The 26131-nt window shown below is 41.3% G+C and overlaps 1 protein-coding gene across 4 annotated transcripts in view; it reads left to right on the top strand.

The window, feature by feature from the left end:
- Window positions 1-8809: 8809 nt before the first annotated feature.
- TEC (tec protein tyrosine kinase) overlaps window positions 8810-26131 on the top strand; it is a 48887-nt gene continuing 31565 nt past the window's right edge. Inside the window, exon 1 of one of the 4 annotated variants that reach the window (XM_065836530.2) lies at window positions 8810-8959. The gene's annotated coding sequence lies outside the window, so the exon portion shown is untranslated. Of the gene's footprint in view, window positions 8980-8999; window positions 9223-9630; window positions 9682-26131 lie in introns of those variants that run through there. The other 3 variants (XM_071807467.1, XM_071807466.1, XM_071807469.1) reach the window with 3 other exon arrangements.

The raw sequence follows: 26131 nt of genomic DNA, 5'->3' as shown, positions 1-26131 counted from the left end.
AATACTGATGCCTTCAGTATAGGCCAGAAAGTGTCTTGTTTAGCTCAACCAGATGTGGTTTCAGGGGGTAATGAGGGTAAACACTGGGGTGGAAGAACTATGAGTATAAACTAGCTATCACTGAGTCTAAACTGATAATAGACTCGTCACCACCAGATAATCCAGAATTATTCATTATTGAGGGTAGTGGGGGCAAACAGCTGTCTTCCCTCTACAGTTTGCTACCCCTGATTTTGGCCTGTGCTTGCAGGGTTACTGTGATAACGGAGGTGGGAAGGATTTAAGTTCTGAGTCCCATGTTTTCCAGCTTCCTCCACATTCAAGTTGTAGTTCTACACAGCCTGAACATTCCCAATACAAGCTGCACATTAACAAGCAATACATTAGTGTACGTGCTTAGCTTTGAACACGGAATTGGTCCCATCAGGTCTTTAGGTTTCAGGGGAAAACGTGAACTATGAGAAAAGAGTGATGTATAATGGAACCTCTCATTTTCATTCAAGTAAGGCAACCCATACAAGCTTAACAGAAGGAAAGATTTTGCTACATTTTATAAATCAAATTTAGCTCACTATAGTGTAAATAAAGTGCATAAAGATGAAAAATATATACTATAACAAAAAACTGACCTCACTTTACTCCCTTTTAAATCAATGGGAATTAAAAAGCTTGCAGCATTAGAGCCCTGAGTTCCTTTTGTAATTCAGGTAAGTTGAAAACTTACAGATTTAGTGTTTGTTTTCGTTAATGCATGTGATAATTATGAGTGTTCCAGTACATATAGCATATTGCAAATGTCCACTGACATATATGGTTTTTTATATATATATATATTTAAATATACATATATATATACACACACATGTATTTGACTTCAATCAAAATGTTAAACTGAGGTATTATAATGTGATAAGTAACAGAGCAATAGAACTATTCTACCTTGTTTCCAGGTAGAATATAAAATTTATAATTGTTTTAAAAAATTAAAATAAAGAAATTATATCCGAACTTGAAGTTACTGTAATAGAAAATCCCTCTATTGAGGGCTTGACAATAACAAGCTCAACACAATAGGTACTTTTTGTTAGAAGTTACCTTCTGTATGAATCCTTCTCTGTAAATATCCCTGGCTCCTTGGAGTATTTGCAATTTAACTGATTTTATCATTTGCAGCTTGAAACAATCTGTGGAGTGTGCCAGTTAGCTGTGACCTTCTAAATGCCTTTGTTGCTTGGTGGAAAGGCTGAGTCACTCATTGTGCGGGATTTGTGGAGGATGCAAAATCAAAAGAACAAATGGGACAGATTCAGTGCACGTGTGGCTGCAGTCAGTGGTGCTCGAGAGCTAAATATGAACCAAGATTAGGCTTCTTCCAGGAGAAGGAAGACTGAGGTACCTGTGGTCTTGCCCCCTTCACAACCAAGCCCTGTGTTAAGGCATGGTGGGATGCTGGTGTCTGGCGCAAGAAGACACATTTTGCACTTCCTTTATTAACAGGTCTGAGCCTGTTCCAGTGCTGCACAGTTCTGTAAGTACAGAAAGCCCTACATAAAAGCTAAGCTATATTCAGACTTCAAAAGATGTGCCAAAATGACAAAAGTCAACCCTTGGTGGAAAGTTCAGAGTAGAGGGAGAATTCAAAGGCCTCTTATTTTTAACATAGAATGTAGCAGTTTGTCTCGATTTCCCAGCTCAAACAATGTGGCAGGCTGGTGAGAGTGAGATATTTTCTATGGGCTCAGTTCCTACTATTGTTTACAAGCCAAATGTGAGGCTAGATAGTATTTGGTCAGCCCACTTGCAGTCATGGCACAGGCATCTCTTGCTAGTGACATGCCTGTGTATTAGAACAAAGAAACATGTGAAGGCAAGGGACTTACAGTCTTCTTCCTTTCTCATAAGCATTTTGGCAAGAAAATTTTGAGGAAAATGTCAAGGTTTCTCCAGAGAATTTTATTATTATTTTTTGAAAATGCTTTCATTGCTCATCACAACTGATTATTCATAAGAGTTAAGCTTCTAAGCAGTGATAGCTAAATAGTTCTCTGAAAATACTACAATTTTGACAGAATCGAATGAAGCATTGGGGGTACTAATTTGTCAAGAATAGGATTATTGTCTGTTTTTCATACTGTCATATTTCTGCAGTTCCAAGTGGTGAACTAGATTGCCTTGCTTTAACTCGCTTTTCACTAGGTGTATAACAACTTGTGTGTGCTTGTGCATGCATGTGTGTGTATCTCTTTCTCTATATATGCACATATATATACACACACGTACATCTATTAAGCAGCATATTTGTAGATTATGTTGGATCTGAAAAACTGTTAGAAAGCTGGGCTTCAAACAGAACACTATCAGGCCTAGTCTTGAATTTAACGAGGTTGCAAGAAATTAGGAGTGGAACATGAAGTGGAAATGCCCTCTATATACCACTTGAGGCTCCTTAACTGCCCCTACACTTCAGTTTTAAGAGCTTTAGGAACAGTGAAGATGCAGAATTGTTTTCAGTAAGACCATAGATGTGGACGTGACATTGCAAAGGACGCAACATTCATCTCCACTCAACTTTGCTCACAGCAATGGAGTTCAGGGGGATTGAATTAGATGAAAAAATGTTATATTTTCTGTCCCTACTTTATTTAACCAGTAAATACTACTTGGAAAGTGAACATCAGTTAAATAAAACCTTTAATCATGAAGTTACTAGTTCTTTAATAACAAAACAAATACTATTTGCTGCAACTCTCTTGAAATTATAGAATATTGATGGCTGTCAATGAAGACTGGAAAAATGTGTTTTAGGGTGAGTGCAGGATGTCAGGTTCACTGTGGAATAAATTCAGGTATGTAATTATAATACATGTAATATACATAATATAATAAATAAAATACATAAATATATAATAGACATTATTATATATAACATTTTGTAAATATAATAATAAAAACTACACTACATTACAACAGAACAGTGGATTTATTCTGAACTCTCATTACTGGGGTGTCAGCCTGATAAGGGCATAAATCAAGGTCATGTGGCAAAATGCTTGGACTGCAAATTGCTGTCTTACTACGAGGTCAACCAGGTGCATGATGTGTTTTATTCACCAGTTTGCAATTGTGTTAGGGAATCCCAAATACACTAAAGCTCCATAAGAAAAGCCATAGCCTGACCTACGTGTAAATTCAGAACAATTTCACTGGGAATGTATCTACAATAATGTCGCCACAATCAGAATCTGAACTTCCCTTAGTGATTAGGGTTTTGGCACGATTAGCTTTCTAATCAAAGTAGCTCAGTTACTTCTACTGAAATCAGCATAACATGGTTGTGTAACAATGATACAAACCTCTTGTAAACAGAGCAATATTCTTTCCTGCAGGAGAAAAATTATGTTTACAATTTTGCTTTGTGTTTTTAGTGTATGCAGAGTCTCACATAAGACTTAATGTACAAGCTAAAATTACACATTTGTCACCTACTTTTCAACAGTATATTCTAGCCAAACAGACCACATTCTGACACCAAATCTCTTTTCAGCCTTTTTGCTATAAATTTGGTGTAACTCCACTTAAGTCAGCCATGAAGTTCCAGTTTTGCTGAGCTCAGAATCTGTTCACTGTAGCACTCAAACCCGTTGATTAAATTTTGCCCCGCCATCTCTATCTGAAGGGTAAACTTGCTTTTGGATCCCAAGAGTTTCCTCTTCAAGCAGGCTTACTGTGTTTCCTCAGCATCCGCATGTGTGGCTTCCAAACCACACACAAAGGTACCACAGTGTCTGAGGCTGCCCAGCAGTGTCACCCAGCCACAATTAGTGCTTCTGGCAGCTTCATGCTGCAGATAGTCCACACTACCTCCACACCTCTCTTAAGCTGGCAGGGCAGCGATTTTCAAACCTAAGGATCCTTAAGAGAGAGGATCCTACTGAATGAAGTGTGGCCCTTCTTGGTTACCTCCTGTGGGTCCTCTGAGAAGTATCTAGAGGCCCAGGGATCACAAGTTGAAAACCACCAGAGCTGAGAAACCCAACACCCTAGTCCACATCTTTGCTTTTTAGGTAACTATTCTTTGTATTGGTGCAAGCAAGGAACTTCAATGTGCTCCCCAGCTCTACTGCGCTGACTCTGTATGTGTGGTAAAATGTGCAAAGAAATGAAGACTCTTTACGTCCTCTTCCACGTTATATACACACAGTTACTTCCTGTCATTTTATTATATTGGTATGTCAAGCCACCACTCAAATCAGGTTGCACTGTACTGAAGATACAGCCCTGTTTTTGATAACTAACTCCCTGGGTCATGGCAAGTTGCACTGCAGTGTTTTATGGTAGCAGAGAGAAATGGGAAAGAAAGATTTGGAAAACGTGTGTGGTTATGTGATTATACCAGTCATTGTGGCCAAGTAGGAATACCACTTATTAAAGAAGTTTAACAAAGCCTTTTGCAAACTTATGATCAAATAGCTCTAGAGAGGTGTATACATGTGGTTTTGAAGACTAATTCAGCCTTTTGATCCTTAAATCTATAACTAAACATTCCTTACAGAGTCTTGTCATCTTTTCTCCTAATATATAATTATCACCTATATGTTTGGTAAAGTATCTCCCCAGTTTCTTTTTGCTACATGGAGTTAGCATTCATTGCTTTATCACTCCTGCCTAGACTGCACATATAAAAATCCCAAAATCTCAGGTGGCATGGGATTAACTGAAAGGATGAAAAGTCATCCTGTTTAAAAACATCTGGAATCCACAGGAATGTTAATCCCAGCTGGATCAGTGAGGGTTATCATCATGGCAGGTCATGACCAGCGTTACTCTTCCTTCCCAGCATCCTGGCAGAAGCAGGCAGGACCTCCCCGCTTGGAGAAGCTGCCTGCTTAGTCCACAAAGAGAAGTTTCAGTGGGAGCTCTTCAGAGAAGTTGGTAATCAAAGGCGGCAGCAGGAAATGCCAGGAAGAGAAAGGAATGAGTGTTGCATACAGATAATTGCTGCTCCAGAAGTCTAGATTATGACCACAGCTCATACACAGATGTCTCATGTTATTGCTGGACAATTTTTATAACCAGAAATGCTACAGTATCCTAAGCACTGACCAAAACCCCAGATTCCTTGTATTCCAGCATGCTTTCAAAACTCTTTGTTTTTTTTGACCTGTTTTGACTACAGTATCCTGTAAAAGCACCTTCTGTGGTAGTCTATGGGTTCAGGTCCTTTACAATAACCTAAAAGAGATCCTGGTTGTATGTTTACAGGTGACACCTTGCTGGCATCCTCTCAAACAGGTTGGATAACCTGTATTTAGGAGCATCTTTCCTTGGGGTGGCATTTGTTTGCAATAGCAGGCACATCTTACCAGACACATCACAAAAGGGGTACAGCACCATGCACCAGTGTCCTAGCCAGTTGCTATGATGCTTTTCTTCTTCACATAAAAGTTAGTTAAGAGTAATGTAGCTTCTTTAAATATATCTGAGTTAGCTGTAAACAAGTTAATTTCAATATTGCTAGCTGTGAATGTTAGCTTATCTGTCAAGGTGTATTCACATATTTATTCTCACACTTCCTTTCCTAGTAATCTTTTAGTATTTACTTTGCCCAACTATTCCATGTGACTACAAATCAGACTTAATCACATGTAAATGGTAGTTTTTGTATCATACAAGGCAAAATTTTCACTGCATATCTTGTAGAACTGCAGCTGCAAGATGCACTTCTCACTGTTAAGCAACTGATAATTATTCTGGCATGTTCATTCCTATCTGGTACCTTAAAAAACTTTTGCAATAAGTTCTCTTGCATAATATTTGTGTTGTTCATGATGCCTCTGTACAAACTTCTTTTGGTGCTCCTTCAAATACCTTCCTATGCTGCTGTCATCCATGCCTGGAGGGCTGGGATGTTCACCTATCATCTCTCTATTGCTCTTTGCTCTTTGCTAATGGGATGATGTGTCTGTATTATACTCCATTGTTTAGAGTTACTTTCAGTGGTTCAATGGAATTATCACCCCCAAAATCTTTCACAACTGGGAAGAAGCTCTTGAGAAAGGATAGGCAGGAAAAAAAGCAGCACATTTGCTGAGGTGGAAACCAGACCAGGAAGAATTATTGTAATTTTTCTCTCATTCACAGTGTTCACTCTTGAGAGTGAGAAAGCTCTTGTTTGTCATCTTTGCACACAGCAAGTGAGCGAAGATAAACGAATAGAGGAAATGCACAGTGACTGAATTCACAGAGGCCTCTGAGAAATGAAGAAGGGTTGAATAGGGTGAAGAGGGTTTGACAGGCCTGAAAAGGAAAAAGAGGAAGAGGCTCTCTGTGACTAAGGCACCAATAGAGATGCTTCTCTCTGACTGGAAAGATTGCTAAGGAGGGGCTTTTTGGACTCAAGAGCTCACCAAAAATAACAACATGTCTCTAAGGAGAGAATGGACAGAGACCATGAGATGATGAAGCATAAATAGGTGAATAATTGCTGGAAAAGGTGGTCTATCGAAGTTGCTGTCTAACTTCTGTATTTTTCTTTCTCTCTTTGGTAATTCACATCACATGCAAGCCTGCAATTTCATAAGCTTCGATCTTTCCTGAAGTGGAGACTTCCTCCTAGAGAGGGGCAGTTTGCCACAATAACTCTTCACCACTGTTCCTTCTTTTTCAGTAGAGCAAAATCAGCCACTGAGGGCCTTTAATCCAAAATGGAGCAAGATCACTCTGCCATTTCAGTTCACTGAGTCCCTGGGGGTTTACCAAAGAAAACGATCAGACAAGTGCTCCAATTTCTGCAACCCTGAGGTCGGATGGATGCTACACCACCCCAGTCCACATGGGTCCTGAACTTTTGAGAGGAAAGAGAAACAAGGTGGAAATAGCAAAGTAAAACCAAGCTCTTCTAGAGACAGAATCAAAGCCCTGAAACTTCCCCTCCTTTTTGCATTCCCCACATTTGCATAACATTTCTGCATGTGAAATTTTAGGAAAATGAAATAATTTCTGATTTCAACTCGCTGCTTTTTCTTCAAAGTACATTTTTTTTTAAATCTTGAAACCAAAACATGCGCCTGAATGGAAAGCTTAGCCTCCTCCTTTTTGTAAAAATTCTACAGATGTATAAAAGAAGCTTAATATTTGAAAAGTACTTTTGCTCTTTAAATACATTAGATCAGGATACAGTAGTAGCTCTGGTGATGGGTAATATTAGATATTTACGAAGTACAGAAAGACAACAAAGCTCTCCTTGGAAAATGAAAACTCCTTCCCCCATTAATTCTGCAAACATAGCACTGTGCAGGGATTGGCTTGTCTTTCAGATTGAAATTGTACCACTTGCTCTGTTTAACAAGAGTGAAGGCATATTGGCCACAAGAAACCTAATCTGTGCAGCAGAAATCCAAATGCATGGTGCTGTCCCTTTGCTGCTACTGCAGCTCTTCTTGGGTGAAGTCTTGGGAGTGATATAGCTGCTGCTGGTCAAGTCACATTGTAGTGTAACTACTCTCTGCTAGATGACGTTTCTTTCTGGAGCTCAAAAATGGCACCTTATGGGGTAAAGCTATGCCAAGTCTCTCCTTAAGCAACTGTTCCATTTTATCATCCTTTCCTCCTGCTGCAGCAGCAGCAGACAGGGTGGGGAAAGTTGTAGCTGCTGTTACTTGAAAAACAGCAGAAGTTGTGTGCTTTGCAAAACTGACCGCATCAGTGGCAGCGGGTGAGGAGGTCTGCATGGACACCTGAGTGTGTGCTGCTGTAAACATGTGGGGACAGAGTGGAAGGAGGGTGGTGAGAGTGGGCTGGTGGGACTGGTCACCATGAAGTGGTCACACAGACCCTGCCCATGTGTTTGTATCAGAGATGCATCGTGCACTAGGGATGCAGCCCTGTAACTCCTTGGGCTCAGTAGTAGCGTGACAGGCATGGGAGATGTGGAGACAAAACCAAAAGTGTAATTTGGAGGAAATCTCCCAAGTGAAAACAAAGACTCTGTAAGTCATTTCCTGCGAGCTGAACAGAAAGACATCTGTGTTGATCCAGCTATTGTGCACGAATCACAACAAAACAATTCACTTGCAAGCAGCAGAGACCCTGGTTGCTTTCTTCTAGGCTGACATTTAGAAACAGGAGAAATGTATTTCAATTGAACTTGACAAGCTCTTTTTCTCTTAATGAGGTTTTGCAGACTGATAGTTTCTATAAATAAGGTTGGGCTAAGAGAAGGAGGTAAAGAAGCTCTGTCTGAGCTTTTGAGGTGGCTGAACGTGACTGTCACACACGGTTAAGTACAAAGGAAGGCGCTGTAACCCTGGGAGCCACCTGGGTATGGGCAGATCTCCGATAGCCGTTACACAGGAGCAGCCTTAGGGTGCACAGTCTGCTCAGGGCAGAGGAGAGCTGTGCCTACTGCTTCCCTGCAGCCGAGCCCACTGCCCTGTGAGTGCTCACTCTTCACTGCAGCCTGGAACAAGAAACACCCGAGCCAAAGCACCCACTGGTCACACACATTTTAAAGCCAGCTGTTTTGCAAAGCACATGGATATACCTAGATTTTTGGGGAGAGTTTGCATGGTGCTCCGAACTGTACTATTTGCCGTTTTCTTTTATTTCACCAACACGTCTTCGGGCAGATCCTGCCGTGTCTGTTTGATGTGGACCAGCTTCTCACTTCAGCTTCTCGCCGCCCCGCACCTGCCCGGGGCGCAGAGGGCGCTCAGGACTGCGCTACTGCTCCGGCGGGGCGGGGGCTCCAGCGCAGAGGTCGCCCCCGCTGCTTCCTCTGTGGCCGCCCCGCGGGGTTCCGCGCTTGGCGGGGCGGCGGGAGGAGGAGGCGCCGCGGCCGCCGCCGCCTTCCCGAGCCGGAGCGGGGCAGTGCGGTGCCTCCCTCTCGTCCTTCTTCCGCCTCCCTCCGCGTCTCCGACGCCAGGGCTCTTTCCGCGGCGGCGGCGGCCAGGACACCCAGGTAGAGCAGAGCCAGGGCTGGTGAGCAGCGGGACGGTCCCCGCAAAGAGACCGGGGGCGGCAGTTTATTTCCCCAGGCTGCCGGCCGGGGCTGCCCCGAGCACAGGGAGCCGACTCCGCGCCCCGCAGCAGTACCGGTCCGGGGGACGCAGCGGCTCCCGGTGTGGCGGGGCAGCCTGGCCGGACGGGGTGGTGGGTCGTGGAGCGCACCCAGGAGCAGCCGCAGTTGGCAACTTAAAGCGTGTGGACACTGCAAGAGTAGAGGTATTCCTTCTTCGATGTCTAAGCGTCACACGGGTCTGTAAGCGGGAGCTATGACAAAAAACTGAGTTTTAAACATTTGCTTAAAATTGCTATAATTTGTGTAACATAAAGGGTTGTGGCCCGGGCTGCCAAATCCATTTTAAAACTAATAGTTGCCGAATATTTCCTTGTTTATGTGACTTTTTCTGAATCTTTCCTTATATACATGTTGCTTTACTGACTGTTCCTCCTTGTCTCAAGGCACAACTAGCCTTGTGCGTGAGTTTGTTCATCTTAATTTCTGCTGCTTTCTATCCCACAGCATGGTTATCCTTTGGTGGTGATGAATGCTCTTGTGTAGCCTTTTTCTGCGATACAGTGTACCTGCAGTTCATGCAGCAGGTGACTACATTTGCATGGTGCTTTTCTACAGGCTTCTTTCTGCATCCCTGTAGGTTGGAACTGATAATCATTTGAACGGTAAGCTGAGCTTTTAGTGTAAACACGGCCATGAGCTCTCTGCTTGGAATGACAGTGTACCTTACTGTGACAAATGCTAATCTGAAATATTTAGTATTGTTTTGAGTCAAATCAGTGAGACTGTAGCTTTTATAGATGGAAAACGGACTGTAGCAGAAGTACAGACAAATATGTGTCTTGCAAGTACTTGTTTCTGGGGCATTTGTTTTCATTTTAGAGTACATGTTGCTGATGCTTTATCTGACTGTCTCACCTTTGGTATGATGTGACTGTAGGGTGAAGCCTTGCTTTTTCAATTTCTCAGAACTCTCCAGTGACTTGAAGATGGGTTGTTACTTATGGCTGCCATATACATGTTTAGGATATTTTAGGCCATCGGAAAGCAGCACCAGTACAAATAGGCTCCCAGTTACACTTGAGAGAGTACCCAGAGTGGTTTTACACATGCTCCTCTTTCAGCGCACCAGCTGCGCTGCTGGGATCACACCCCCTGTGCAGAAGGGGCCCTTTAGGCAACCTCGTCTTGTTTCACAGGCACTGCTCTTGTTGGTAGGGAGGTAGCTCGTGGGCAGGGTGATTATGGTTTGTAAGGGGACTACAGCAGGAAAAAGCTCATTTGCTATCAGAATTTCCTCTGATAGTCTTCATGTTTATATAAATTTTATTCTACATGTTTTAGGTACTGAGAAATTACATCTTATGACAAAATAATCACATTTTCACTCCAGTCTTCAAAAAGGACAAGAAGAAGGACCCGGGTAACTATAGACCAGCCAGCATCACCTCCATCCCTGGGAAAGTGATGGAATAACTTATCCTTGGTGCCATCTCAGGGCATATCAAGGATAAGAGAGTCATTAGGGTCAGCCAGCATGGCTTCACCAAGGGGAAATCATGCTTGACCAGCCTCATAGCCTTTTATGAAGACATAACGAGGTGGATAGATGATGGCAGAGAGGTGGATGTGGTCTACCTTGACGTCAGTAAAGCATTTGACACAGTCTCCCACAGCATCCTCTCAGATAAACTGAGGAAGGGCAGTCTGGACAATCGGGTAGTGAGGTGGACTGTGAACTGGCTGAAGGAAAGAAGCCAGAGAGTCGTGGTCAATGGGGCAGAGTCCAGTTGGAGGCCTGTATCCAGTGGAGTGCCTCAAGGGTCAGTACTGGGGCCGGTATTATTCAATATATTCATCAAGGACTTGGATGAGGGAATAGAGTGTACTATCAGCAAGTTTGCTGATGACGCCAAGCTGGGAGGAGTGGCTGACAATCCAGAAGGCTGTGCTGCCATCCAGTGAGACCTGGACAGGCTGGAGAGTTGGGCAGGGTAAAATTTACTGAAATATAACAAGGGCAAGTGTAGAGTCTTGCATCTGGGAAGGAACAGCTCCAGGTTCCAGTATAAGTTGGGGAATGACCTGTTAGAGAGCAGTGTAGGGGAAAGGGACCTGGGGGTCCTGGTGGACAGCAGGATGACCATGAGCCAGCACTGTGCCCTTGTAGCCAGGAAGGCCAATGGCATCCTGGAGTGTATTAGAAGGGGGGTGGTTAGTAGGTCGAGAGAGGTTCTCCTTCCCCTCTACTCTGCCCTGGTGAGACCACACCTGGAATATTGTGTCCAGTTCTGGGCCCCTCAGTTCCAGAAGGACACGAAACTGCTGGAGAGAGTCCAGCGCAGGGCAACAAAGATGCTGAAAGGAGTGGAGCATCTCCCTTATGAGGAAAGGCTGAGAGAGCTGGGTCTCTTTAGTTTGGAGGAGACTGAGGGGTGACCTCATTCAAGTTTACAAATATGTAAAGGGTGAGTGTCATGAGGATGGAGCCAGGCTTTTCTCAATGACAACCAATGGTAAGACAAGGGGTAATGGGTTCAAACTGGAACAAAAGAGGTTCCACTTACATTTGAGAAGAAACTTCTTCTCAGTGAGGGTAGCAGAGCACTGGACCAGGCTGCTCAGGGGGCTTGTGGAGTCTCCTTCTCTGGAATCATTCAAAACCCACCTGGACACCTTCCTGTGTAACCTCATCTAAGTGTTCCTGCTCCGGCAGGGGGATTGGACTAGATGATCTTTCAAGGTCCCTTCCAAGCCCTAACATTCTGTGATTCTGTGATTTGTCTCTGCATTTAGTCCTCAAGGAAACAGTGCTTTGCATGTTTTGCTACATGAATCTTAGAAGAGTTTTTGAACCAAATGATTTCTATATAAGTTTTCCTGCTGAAACCATTAAAAGCAGGGCAGTGCGGTTGCATTTGGCACCTGCTTACTCCCTCCTTTTTCTTTTTTAATGAGATGATCTCACAAGTGTGAAAACCAAAACCAAAGATTTGGAGTTCATATAGTTAAAATATACTGGCAGTTAGACCTCAGTTATGAAGTAATTCTAGTTCTCAGTTGCCAGACCTGATTTTATTAGCCCTTCAAAATCTGTGGGAGTACCACTTTTTTTTTAATGTTATTGTAGAATTTTTAAAACCTTTTAAATCTCTTAAAAACATTGATTTTGAGGCAGCTAGATTTATGTCCTAAGTTACATTTTAATAATTAACTGTGGGCTCAGTACTGTGGTTTTGGCACTGCGGTATATCCAGTAACCTGGCTGACTGCCTACAATGGCTGAAAAGGGAGAAAAATAAAATAGACCTGATAAAACAATATCAGCTCCATATTGTTTCATCTTGCCCTGAAACAACATTGTATTCAGAAATGCCTGATAGTGTGGTATCCTGTAATTAAAGTTAAAGTATCTGGGAAGTGGTTACTTTCACAGAATTGCTTGAAATTATCAAGAAAAGTCTTCCTTTCTGCCAAATGTAGGTGGAGCTTGTTGTAGATTTAATTCCCTCTGTGTCGTGTTAGCTTATAAACTGGATATACAAGATAAGGTGCAGAATGGTGTAACTTTCATACAAATATTTATATCTCAAATATGCAAAACATTTTTTTGTTTCTTAGACAATGGAAATCTGTACTTCCTGCTGTCAATGCAAAAATCATGGAAAAAGTGTCTAGCCCCTGTTAACCATTGACCTCCAAGATGTTTTTCTACCTTAGCTTGTTTTGACTTTTTTCAGTAACCTATTACCTTTTTACTGCTGAACTTGGAAGTGTGCTTTAAAGAAAGGCAAGTTTTTGTATGCTAAAGAATCAGTTGTAGTAGTCTATAACAGCTCTCCTGCAGAAATGGGATAAGAAAACACCAGTATAAAAAAAGATATGGAAGCAGTACTAGGGCAGAGTGGTGTAAAGATTGGCATGAAGAAGAAGGCCTGGGGTGGTGGGTTTTTTTATTTCAAAGAACATATGTGCTTCTGAAGGACATTTATCACATATTTTTGGATTTGTGCTACAGATATTTTTATTATTATGTAGATGTATCTATTTGTACAAAATTATTAATACCTTGGCTAAAAAGTGATAGCGATGGTCAGTCAGTTGTTGTACTGTGGAAGTTAGAGTGATGATGTTCATTAAGTGACTTGCAGATATCCATAGCTTCCTCTGTTATGCAAAATGCAAGGGAGAGATTGTGCAGAGAGATTGGCCGCAAACCAGGGAAATTGCACCCAAGTTTTAACAAATGGTCAATCAGGTCTCAAGAAACGTTTGTGGTGGTGTTTTTTGTTTGTTTGTTTGGTTGGTTGGTTGGTTTTTGTTTTGTTTTGTTTTGCTTTGCTTTGCTTTTTTTTGTTAACAGAGGATGTTACTTCTAAAAGTAAAGCCTCAGTCTGGTCTGCTCTGCTGGTCCTAAGGCAGAGGAGTGTTCTGCTCTCCTGCTTCTGCTCTGGTTTTCTAAGTGTGTTTTCTAAAGGAAAAAGCATTAGGAAAGAAGCATGTGGGTGAGGGAAGTTGCAGTTTGCGTGAATATATGCCCTTTATCTGGAGCACCAGAAGAGGAACTGGGGAGCAGAGGCTTGTGATTGACCACTGCCCCATGGCCACTACAACTCCGGCAGTTCTCAGTCATCCCCTGCCCTGGATCAGCTGCACAGGCCGTGATTCAGAGTCAGGGAAAATACCATGTGGGATAAATCTTTGAAAAACAGACTTATTTTACATGTGGGGAGATGAGTCTTGTAGGAGGTGCTTTGCAGGTGAGTGGGTTTTTAAAATTTCCTAGATGCAGAGGTGGGATGGAATAAGAAGAGATTGGTTTGTTGATTCCACCATGAAGTGGCTGCTGTGTTCAAATGGGATCATGAAATCTCTGAGGGATTAACAGAAGCCTCCTGGGTGTAGGTCTGTCCATCATGGGCAAGGTTTACCTTTTTTAGCAAGAATGACATCACCTGAGAGAAGTCTTTGGTTGTGACAATACCTAAGGTTCTATGATGAAAAGCACTTTGCTGAAACAATGTATCTTGATTGGATGACTCTGTCTTGTGTTCTGCATTGTTCAGTAAAGCCCATTCCCAGCTCAGTGTGATCCAGCCTCGGTACTGTGGGCAGGAAAGATGGTTTTGAGGAGCCTGCTACAGACAAGTTGCTCTGGGAGATCCTGAGCCTCGCCATGGCTGATGTGTGAGAACTGTTCCCCACCTGCTGTGGGCAGCTGTGGGACTCAGCTCATGGTGATGGGAAGGAAAAGTGTTTGGCAATGTTTGCAGTCACAGCCCCTCTTCTGAGGCGAAGCAGTGAGCTGCCAACTGGGCTGTCTAATTTCAGTTCTTACAGTGAAAGTCCCATGCAGCATTAAACAAGTGTAGGAAAAAGGGGGTTAAAAAAAAAAGCAGTGTGCTGGGGTACGTGGGACCTGGGTGAACGCTTTCTTGGCAGTCCCACTTTTCCTCATTCACATTTCACTTATCAGCAGATGTATGAATGAGTACCACTTTGCCACATCTTTATGTATGCACAAGTAGGTCACAGCTGAGTTTCCTGTCAGGGGGGTTTTGCTCAGCCCTGTGCCAGTTATGAGCCATGATCTGATTAAATTGTATGAATGTTTTAGATGTAGGCCTTGTTTCCACTTGAATGTGTGGCAGAAAAAAATGGCTTTGTGTGGTACAGGAAGCGAGGTTCTTCCTTCTGAGCTGGGGTCTGGGCAGGACACTGGGACCCTGCCCTGCCAGAGAGCACACTGTTCGCTGTCATGTTATGCTGAGACCAATTCCTCACCATTTATGTTTACTAAACAAAATAAGACTTTTTATTTTTTCATTTTTGCCCTGCCCACCTCCAGGATAGCCACATAATTCATTATCAGACCCAGATGATGACTGTCCTTCAGTTTTAGCTGAATGTAGTATCCATTGTAACTCTGCACTAAGCAGCCCTGTGCAAAATTCTTTTTGTCAGGTTCTCTGTACTAGCCTATTGGTTGGGTGAGATAACCACAATACATCAAAGTCTTAATGTGTTCAGGGCTGTTGCTTGTCCTGTGAATTACAGGATATCCTATAGCACAGGCTCAAGCTCTGTATTCTGTCAGAAAGAATAATTGTGTGTGTGTTTTCCCTGCCTCCCCTCTTCAATTATTAGCGTATTTTCCCACCTGAAATCGCGAGCTGCAGCCATCCCCAGTGGCATGGTGTGAGGAGGAGAGAGGGTTCCTGTCCCACCTTGGGTTGTATGACCCAGTTGGAGGGATGTACTCTTGACATGTAAAGTGACTTGAGCTGAATGGACCACTTTTTCTGGCCCATGGGAGATCCTCTAAATTGGTAATCTTAAATATACTTTAGGATCTTTTGGAAGTAAAATTGCTACCTAAAATGTATCCAGGAAAGAAGCTTGAAATAACTTTTTTTTTTTTTTCCTCTTTTAAACAAGCAGAAATCTGGCACTCAAGTGTTAAGAGTGGCAGGTTCAAAACTGCCAGTGCAACTTCGGTTCAGATTGCTTATGCATAATGCATTATGAGATGTGTTTCGTTATGTACCCACACATGGTTTCTTTTCCAATTAAGGCCCTGTTTCATTCAGACCATGGCTGGTTGGGCTGTTGTGTTTTGCTTTGTCATGGTAGGACTTGAAGACTGAGTTGTCCCCAGCGCTGAAGGCTGGTGCCAGGCTTGCAGAGTAGCTGACCTGTCATTCATTCATCCTCAGTGGCACTTGAGTGGAGTGGGTTCAGTTGTTGGGAGGAGGCATATTTACAACTCTGGTGTGTTGGGTGAACTGTGAGGGTCTGTTTATGGGAGGGGATTTTGGGAGAACAACGTGGTGAAAGGTGTGAGAGCAGAGGTCAGCTGGGGGGCTGTGGCTCTGCGTCAGGAGCTGCAGGCAGCTCTTCCACCATCACAGTGTTTTTTCTCTTCCCAGCAAGACACTGTCTCAAAGCATGAAGGGGATTAGAACTCCCTGATGTAAAAATAAAGTCATGGGCAAGAAACAAATTTTCCTCAGTTTTGTTTAGTTACTTTTCTGGATCTCTTGAACTGAAACTAACTCTGAATGTCAGGGTGAATAAGGCACTCCTCATGAAAGCCTGAAACCTACCCATAAAGGACTATTTGCAGTGTCTTAACTTTGCCCTTTGTAATTTTTACCTTAATGGGATGGGATTGTGGCAGCCCAACTTCTGGTGGTACCCCTTCTGTAGTATCCTTATGCCTTACTGTAAATAACCAAGTGGATTAATGGAGTAAAACAGTATTAAGCATTAATGACTGTATCTCAAAGAGAGTTTAAGTTGAATACAGTTCCGTAAGATGCTAAATGTCTTGTGACAGCTGACAAGTGCTGTCATTCCCCATTTCGCTTGAAGCAGTTGAAACACCTGGACATCTGAGAACTGACCTAAAGGGGAGCAGAGACAAGAAGCTGCTTTGCTAGAGATGCTGACTACCTTGCAGTGAGAGGAAAGAGAAAATACAAGACCACAGCAATGCCTCAGTTGTGTTTATTTTCAGATTCAGTGAGATTTTTTTTTTCCCCTAAATTAATACTTCTATTTTGACACAAGTAATTGTAAAGTCCTTTGGTGTTCCTTGTTGCTTATGCTGCACTGCATGTGAAGAAGAAACTTTTCAAGGTCACAGCCTGGATTGTCAGTCCTGTGTATGGAGACTTTATTAGTAAGTGGCTGAAATACAAGTAGTAGTTTAACAATTTGACAGAACACTAGAAATAATTTTAGAGTAGAACTCTGTGGGACTTACCTCAGTAACTTCAGGCAAATAGGCCTCACTCTTCCAAGTGTCTCTCCAGAATGTACCCAGTGGTGTGGACTCTACTTAGAGGTGGTTATCGGTTTGTGTGGTGGTTTTCTGGGGGGGGTGGGAGTGGGGGGAGAGGTTGTGTATGTTTGTTTTTTTTTTTTTTGTTTTGTTTTGTTTTTTTTTTTTTCTGTTTGTTTTTTTTAACTTTTATTTTTTAATAATCCTTATCATAACATGCTAGTGGTTCAAGTACAGAGCGAAGCAGAAACCAAAAAGTTTTGGTAGCTGATTAAAGAAAATGAAAGCTGCTGTAAGTACAGTACTTCTCATAGTTTGTCAGGTAGACATGCACAAAGCGTGGCAACATTAAATTTTGGTCTGGTAGCATTACTTCTACAATTTTGAGTGCAATTGAGTAGTAATACTTGCACCAAGAGAGCTGTGTTGTCCCACCCCGGTGAAATGAGGGTGTGGTATGATGGTGAGGGAGTTTTGAGTTTGTCAAATTTACCTTGTAACCCATCCAACATAACACAGTAAGAGTCTGGAATCAGAAGATAAGGATGCTGACCTTGCCAACGCCACTGCTTTGGTATGCATAGCCCTGAATTGCCAGATGTGGGAACAGCAGGGATTTTGGCTGAAATGTAAGTGGTCATTCATTTTGGGTTCACTCTCTTGTGCTCGTTTCATAGTGGAAGGGACGTATCCTGGTGAAAATTATGCAGGAGGAACTTGCAGTATTTCCTGTCCCCCACTTGTTGCCTTGGGTTTTTCCTCATGCACAGAAGGCAGTTTTGACCTGTAACTTTGGAGGTATCAGCACTGTCTGTATGAGGGCAGTTTGGGGCTAGTCAGCTGCTCAGTAGATGCAGAAAAGTAACAATTATCAGGTGGCCTTGTAATACTCCCTCAGAATAAAGACTTTGAGCGGAAATACACCCAATAGACAATGTGGACGCCAGCATGTGAGTTCTCGCCAGTAGTTCATCATCTGAGTCAACTTCACAGCTTTGTCTTCAGTTGAAATTTCCCTGTTTATTCTTGAAGTATTTCCTTCTGTGTAGCTTCTGCAGGTGCTTGTTTCTGTCTCTATTTAAACCAGTCATTAATATAAGTGTATATTTTTTTTCTTGTTAATGGCCCTGTTAATTAATGTATTTAAACATAGTGTATTTTCTGGAATATTTGGTTTACATTAAACAATCATTACAATGAGGAAAAAAAGGCATGTTATATAATTAGTATTTATTGCTAGCATCTTACCACATAACATATGGGTAAGATAATAGCAATATATTCTAAAAGATCTGGACTAAGTCTTTTTCATGCCTAATTTTGTTAAAAGCATAATGCAGGTGTACAGATGTTGGAATTGGTCCTGGTGGAGGGTACAGGGTGTGCAGGAGCTGTGCTTAATCTCTTGCTCACAAGTCCAACTCTTGCCTCAACCTAACTAGTCAGTGAAACTTCATTATTGAACTTCAATATTACAGCTTGCTGCTAAGATATTCTTCATAGGCCATCTGAAAAGCAACTAGAATATCAACTAAAAAGAGGATATGATTTTATTAAGCTTATTCTCTTTTTAGAGAGAGAACAATTGGTTTTGTACCTATAATGGGGGTGTTTACAGCCATTCATATGGAATACACAGAAACCCTGCTTGCATCTACTCTATGTGAATGACATAGAAAGGTGGATGCTTGATAAAAGGTACAAAGAAGATAGTGATTTTTAGCAATATGGAGGGTAGACTGTGGTCTTCAAGAACCCAGGAAAAAGTGAGCTGGTTCAGAGCCATCTCATCAGGTTCTGTAAAACTGGTGTTAATATGAAAGAAAACCAATAGAGCATCCATCACTTCTCTCTAACCTAGTGCTTATCCAGAGGTAGATTTCTCTTCTGCAACTTGCATGCCCAAGATACCCCCAAATTCCCTGAAAGCCAACTACCTTTTTGTTTTGTTTTCCCTGACTTCAGGACTTCCTTGCAGATCTTCCCAGCCATCTGCTTAATTGACGATCCTGCAGTCCTTAGCTGGAATGCAGCCAGTTTATTATAAGTGGGTCTGGACTAGTTTTCCCACAAGCCATCCCTTTGCCCTGAGGCTCAAGAATGCATGTATAGCTATTGTTCTGTTGATACTAAAGCACCCAGCTGGCTTTTACATTGGAGGTGCTACAAGTTTTTATCCATTTTGGGAAGTAATATAGCTTCCATATAACTGCAAAGGGGGGGAAAAAAGAGTATATTGAGGAACATTGCAGCAGTGATAAAAGAATTTTTGCCTGAAATCTGATGAGACAGTTCCGTCTGACTAAAGAGAATCTGATGACTGAAATAATCTTAGAAGACAAACAAACAAAGAGCTACATCCTACTATCAGTTTGGGAAATGGTAGTTCCCCCTGAAAGTAAAAAGTTTATTTACATTTCTTTTGAACAAAGTGTAAGGGCAAAATGTGGATGACCGGTTGCTAGGTAAATAGCTTGCTTCTTTAGCAATAAGCAGCAAATATATAGTTGATGTTTGCAGGCTGTCTTAAAACAAAATGCTGATTTGATTCAATTCAGTTTTAAGGAACTTCTCAAAATAAACTCATCCCACTAATTCTACTGCTGCCTGACACAATGTGAGGGTGAGTTGGTACCTTTCTGAGTACTGTCATACTGTCATTATTCCTAGTCTAGCAGGGTTCTGATGGGTGGCATAGTCTGAGCTTTTGTAACTAGAGGCTGGCTTTTGAAGGTGGATTTCAAAACCTGTGTATCTGTACCACTGGATTTCCTGCAGGCATTTGAGGACATTATAGGTGCTTCATGACCCTCTGTGCAAGGCATATCAGGTCATTTAAGTGTAGCTTGAGACAGAGAGTGGTTGAGGTGAAGTCATAATTGATGCTTCCACTTCTACATACCTCTTGTGAGACATGAAAATATATTTTTAATTCATAAAGACTTTATCAAATGACAGCCAAATAGAGTGCAGTGAGAGAAGCTAGCAGCAGGGCAGCTAGGACTCCAGGCATGTGCAGCAGAATCTGCACTCGAAGGAGTAATTCTGGAGAAGCCATATTCAGTGGTGCAAGTGCAGTGTCCTACTTTTCTGCTGTCAGGAGCAAAGCCAGGATTTCTGTGACTTCAGCTGTGCCATGTAGATGTACCAGAGGCACTTTGTTGTGACAGAGAACAGTCAGCTTCCTTGGGAGTATTTCAGGTTTGCCTATTGCTGGCAAAGTATGTGCAAGCCAGAAAAGCTTTTCTTCAGCTACTAATTAAGTTTTCTTGGTAGATTTTAAGGTGATCACAGGTAACGATCTAGAAGGCAGGGTGTTGCTTTTATGTGTTGAAATAATGAATGGGCTTTGGACCAGAGGAGAGGTGATGCTAGATGGTTAATAGATGACTTATTTCTACCATTCATAGCTTTAAGAGGTAGGTCAGCCCAATGGTGCAAAACAAGACTGTGATCACATTCTAGTTAGTGCAAAATTCATTGTGTTGGTATTGGTTGCTTGGCACGTACACTGGCAGGGCAGAGAGAGTTAACTTTAGTAGTTGGAGAACACGTAGCTCTCTAACTTAAGTAGCTGTAGAACAAGGAGTTGTTCAGGGGAAAAAGTTCATCTTAGCGTGTTTGGAAAGAGAAGTAACTGAGCTAGTATTAGTCATTCCCTGTGTGTAAAGCAAGTAATAATTTGTATGTATTGCAGTATTTTAGTTAGACCATGTCAAGAGGATGTCTTGAATACTGAAATAAATTGAGCTTATTTTGTGGTATAATACGTCGTGTGGTTACCTGAGATTGTATAGCATTTGGAAAAACAAACTCCAACTACGAAGAAACAGAATGAAAATGACTACTAATTTAAAAAAAAAAAAGCCTCGGGCACTGTTGACTTTTGGTTTTTTTTTCCCATAGATTTGCTTTGCTTTTCTTACATTTGCCGTTTTTTGTACAAAAGTAATTGACCTACTACTCAATGGTGAGCTTTAGGATTCGCGGAGTTAGGTTCAATGTCTGAGTTAACAGAACATTTATTTTTCCAGCCCCCTAAATCTCCAGCTTCCTGGAAAAGTAGGAAAAGCTTCTGCACAAGCATCGCCCATTTCCTTTGCCAACCTCATCTTTGCCTGTTTCTTTAGTAAGTGGGTGTTACTGTTTCTCTTTCAACCTTACTGGCAGGGATTTTAGAAGAAGGCTGAGGCAGCAGTTGTGCTTTGCCATATGTCCACTCGGTATCACAGGGCCATCAGGGAACTGGTGGAGTAGCCTTGGCCTGTGTAGAATTGAAGTAGACTCTGAGCTGAGCTTCTGCTCCTGCAGATCAGTGTCCTACTGGTTTGGAGGCAGTTCTTCCATTTTTCTCTCTAACCTTGCTTTGAAAATAATTGCCAGAACAAAGAGGACTGTTTCCTTTCAAGGAGACATGCAAGAAGGGCCAGTGTGCCACATCCTACTGCCCATTTCAGGCCCTGACCTTCCCTTTCTGTTTGTGCTTTACCTTTTACCTCTTCTCTGTCAGCTGAGGGCCAGTTACATTTGTGCAAGTAAACCAAATTAACATTCTTCACCAGGCCTTTACGCTAGAGGAGTGAAAAAGCAAATCTCTCAGCGTTCTGTGTCATCTGGCCAACTGTGGTCAAACTCCTTGCAGCATCCTGAAGTCCTTGTCTTGGCCTCACAGCTGATAAGAAGAGCTGCTGTATCTCAGCAGAAAATTAAGTTTCACATGTTATTGCACTTTATAAGTGGTATTTTGAACTTAGCTGCTCAGGTTTATTTTTAACCTGGGAAAATCTGCTATGTCCCTTCTAAGGGTTAATATCAAACATCAGTACAAAAAACTATCAGACAGGGTTAGATTTGGTTCTTATCTCACTCAAAAATCCAAAATCCACGCTCAAAAATAAATATTTGAAAAGATTTTTTTTTTTACTGCTGCCTTTAATTTTAGTGGTCCTTTGTCTGAATCAAATGTGTGATAATTAAAATATAGCTAATTTTTTCATATGTGATTTTGCTGGCTGTTGCAGGAGGTTTTGTCAGAAGGCTCAGCTGAGGATAAGTTTATTTTCTTTTAAAAGTTTGGTCTACTTGTGTGCTAAGACCACCAACTATGCAAAGCTCTTGCCTGGAAGCAGTGTGAATGCAGTAAACCCTGCTGACAGACAGGCTGTTTTAGTTTGTCAGGCTGCATAAAGTTTCTGGCGAGCTCAAAACCACAGGCTCTCAGTAGAAGAGGTCAGTTCTGCCTGCAGAAGACTTCAGATTGGGTTTCTTCAGTGGGAAGCACTGTTCAGTTGTGGTAGGTCACATAGTCTACAGCAAAAAACAAGGTGGAAACTTTGGATGCTGGAGTGGAATTGAACAATAGTAGCTAATGCTAATAGCATTATTATGGAAATATATGTAGCAGTTAATGGTTGCTGTTGGGTTGAGCAGAAGGTGATGCAAAGTCGTGATGTATGTTGTTACAGAACTGTCACATTTTCTCAAGTCTAAAAAAACTAGACTGGCAGAGTACTTGAAATTTTCTTACTGTTAAAGTTTTCCTGGGTATGGCTTTGCATATGTCTTTAATTCCCATGAATACGATGAATTGCAACTACTCTGTGTATGTCTATACGTACTGTGTATTCATATATATACATATATATATATAAAGACCTCTTCCCCCCAACATCATAAACCATCAGCTTTTCATGCCATATTATTATTACTCTGTGTGAGAAAATGGGGGTAGATGAAGACTGGGGTTAAATTTTAATCTATATAGATGATGGTGAAGAACAAGAAAAACTTTTCACAAGCATTGGAAGAGTGGCAAAAACACGGGTTTGGAGATGTTACAACAGTACTAATGACACTTTGCTGGCAATAGATAGAGTAGGGGAATATGTTCACATTCAGAAAAATTTGCAACTCTTGGGCAGTGAGTTTTGCTTATCTTTACTACAGAAATTAAGACAACTTTCTAGTCTTTTAAATCGTGAGATGAACTCCTATCTTTTGACTTAAAAAAAAATTATGGGAAATTGAGGGTAGGAAGTAGGCTGTGAAAACTTTTGGAGTTTGCTACTTTAACTGAAGTACCTTGCTGTTGTTTCCCAGCTAAGTTTCAGCTTTGTTTTCTTCCAGCAAGGAACATTATGAGTGCTAAAGAGGTTTTCTGATCTGAATAAATTGAAGGCAAAATAGTCAGTGCAAGTCTATAGGTATTCCAGAGCTTTTATGTGGGGAAAAATAAGAAAAGCTACAGATACTCAGCTTTAGATGAAGAAAAAGACAAGAAGTTGCTGAGGACAGTGGAAGGACTGATCAGCCCATACTTTGTGTGGTATCCCATAGTGTTCCTGACTCAGCAGTAAATAATTTCAATTTTACAAACGCCCATGTCAACATATCTTCTACATCATGTGATTTTTGTTTCATAAAGCAGAGGTTCCTTTCCAAAATAAATTATTCATGAGGGAATTGAAGAAGGTGCACTATGAAGCTGTGGAAAGATAACTTAGTAATTGGAGTGTACCGCTTACAGGAGGTCATGACAAAGAGCAATTGCTGCATTTACAAGTGATTTAGAGACATGTACATGTCATTCTCTTACAATTAAACTCATCATTGTTAGGGGAGAGAAACCCTCTTGCTGCTCTTACCGTTTTTTCCTTGAGCTGTTCTGTGCACTTTTGCTCTTCTGTGATGGTTGATGAGCCGATGATCCAGTTTGGTGTGATGAACCACCTTGATGCCAGCTGACGCAGTCTGAGACCATCACTTTTTCAGCATTCTTTTCTTCACTTACTCCAGATACCCAAGTTGTAATGCTGAAAGGAAACAAGTGCTTGTATTTTGTAAAATACAGTAGCCTGTTTCCAAGGAATTTTGGAAAACCTGTCCTGGTTGCAATGAAATGCTCCTTCTGTGTGTGCACCTGACTGGTTTTCAGTTGAACAAAGGATATTTTACAACATCACATGGTTATTTTGGTGAATCTCCCATCACTGTGTTACTCCTTAGCCTGTTTACTTTTTAACCTCAACTTACTACATGCAAATATGAATTTTATTTTCACAGGATCTGATTATATACAAAATGAGCAAATTATTCTTTGGCTGACTTTCAGAGACTAGGGTTTTGCAAATCTTTGGGTAAAATTTTTAAATTGATTCAAAAGTAGCCCTCCAAAATTGCACTTCCCGCAGTTTAAAAAAAAAAAAAAGGAAGCTTGCATATGATGGAATTGGTTTCTGAGACTCTGCTTAAAAATAAGCCAAATCCAAGGTGGTTTTGTTTGTTTGTTTTGTGTTTTTGTGTGGGTGTGGTTTTTTTGGTGGTGTGTTGGGGTTGTTGTTGTTGTGGTTTTGTTTTGGGGTTTTTTGTTTGGTTGTGGGTTTTTTTGTTTGTTTTTGTTTTTTACTTCTCCTTTTTCTGGGATATGATAAATTTCAGATATCATTACTGTATTTTTTTCCCCTCAGTTCTAATTTTAAAATTATGACAGATTATGCCAAAGTATATTTTTCTGTATTTCTGTGAAATTTACCATTTTAACAGGGATTAATAACAGTTGTCTTTTTATTTTCTTTGAGTTTGAATCTGCAGCCTTAGATGTGGGGCAAAAAGACTTTTACCATTTAAAGCACAAGAGCATATTTTGCAATCCTTGCTTACACTGAGTAGTAATTATTCAGATAAACCTGTGCTGGATACCCATGTAAGTAACTATTTGTAACTGTTCGTAGTTTCGTGATAAAGCAACAGCAGCTTCAGCAGAAAAGCCAGGGTGAGGAGTTCTCCTTTTCTTCTTCCTTCTGCACTGTTTTTTTCCACTCTACCCAGAGCTGCAGCATGCTGCCTAGTCATTTACCCCCCTGCAGCTGTTTGTAGGGACTCATAATGAACTTGATCAGAAAATTGATCTGAATTAATAAAAAAAATATATTCTGGAAGAGTTACAGGTTTGAGTCAGAATTACATGGCACCAATGGCATACTTAAAATTGACATTTTGATTAAAAAAATGAATTAGTGAATATTACATAATTTTAATTAATGTACTGAACTAGGTGATATGGTTTCAATGTTAAATGTGCATACATGGAATTCCTACCGTGGGCCCAAAATCTAAAAAAGAGCAGTTGTGCAGGATGCATGAAACCTGAGTGAGAAAGCTAAGGATGCTGATTTCTTAGAGGGAATCTCTATCTTGGCTGGCAGCCCATCAGGTCAGCATTAAGACTTTGCAAGGGAGAATCAAAACTCCTAGGTAAATGTTACCATCACTAAGGAGGGGAAAAAAACTCAGAAAATGGAGTTTCAGCTTGATTTTAATTTTGTTTTCAGCCACAGACAAATGTTTAATGTTGGTGTTTGTTTTATGACTGTATTTATGATAAATGTGTTTTTCAGAATGTGTTTGTTCTTCCAGACTTCTCCATGACTTTGGCTGCCCAGGGAAGTGGTTGAGTCACCATCCCTGGAAGTGTTTAAAAGATGTGTAGATGTGCTTAGGGACATGGTTTAGTGACAGTGTTAGGTTAATGGTTGGACTTACTGATCTTAAGGGTTTCTTCCAACCAATATGATTCTATGAAAGGTGACAATTACTTGATGCAATTGGATCAAAGAAGCCCTGGTCAGATTGAGATGAACTCTTTCTTTTCTACTCAATATAACTACTGCTGGGTCTTTCATCCATTTCAATATTCAACAGTTTGAATATTACATGTGTTTATGGTGACTAATTGTTTCAATAAACAAATGAAATCCAGGACCTGGTAGTGGGATTCAAGAAATACAAGGGTAGTGTTGCAGCTGGTGGTGTTACCTCCTCAATTTGTGCTACAGTTTTCCCCAGTAAAAACCGGGAAAGGTGGCAGGTGTAAGCAGCTCTGTCTGCAAGTAAAACTTAATGCCGTGTTGGTTGAAATGTATAAAGTAATAGATTTTCCTGAATAGTTGTTTTAATTTGTTTTGAGGAAGACGTGGTGACTTGATGGCTGCACAGGTAAATATTTGTACAATGTGAAAATGGATCAATGCAAATTGATGCAGACTTTTTGATACTTAAGAATGTTGGGTCTCCCTGTCCCTCTTCAAAACACTGAGCATCTGTAACTCTTTCTGAGTACTCGTTATCTCTGCAAATTGGATCATATTTGTTATCGTGTAACTAAGGTTGTCAGCTATCAGGACAAGCCTTTGGCAGGAGAGACTGAAAAGTTTAGATGGGTGGCAGCATGAAACTCCCATGGCTGTTTTGAAGAACATAACAATGTGTCATGCAAACAGCTTCGTGTCCTGAGGGATGGCCTGGGAACAATTGAATATTTGCGGGTGAAA

This window comes from Patagioenas fasciata, chromosome 4 (assembly GCF_037038585.1).
Source record: "Patagioenas fasciata isolate bPatFas1 chromosome 4, bPatFas1.hap1, whole genome shotgun sequence".
Lineage (NCBI taxonomy): Eukaryota > Metazoa > Chordata > Aves > Columbiformes > Columbidae > Patagioenas > Patagioenas fasciata.
This window is presented reverse-complemented; position numbering and strand designations above follow the sequence as displayed.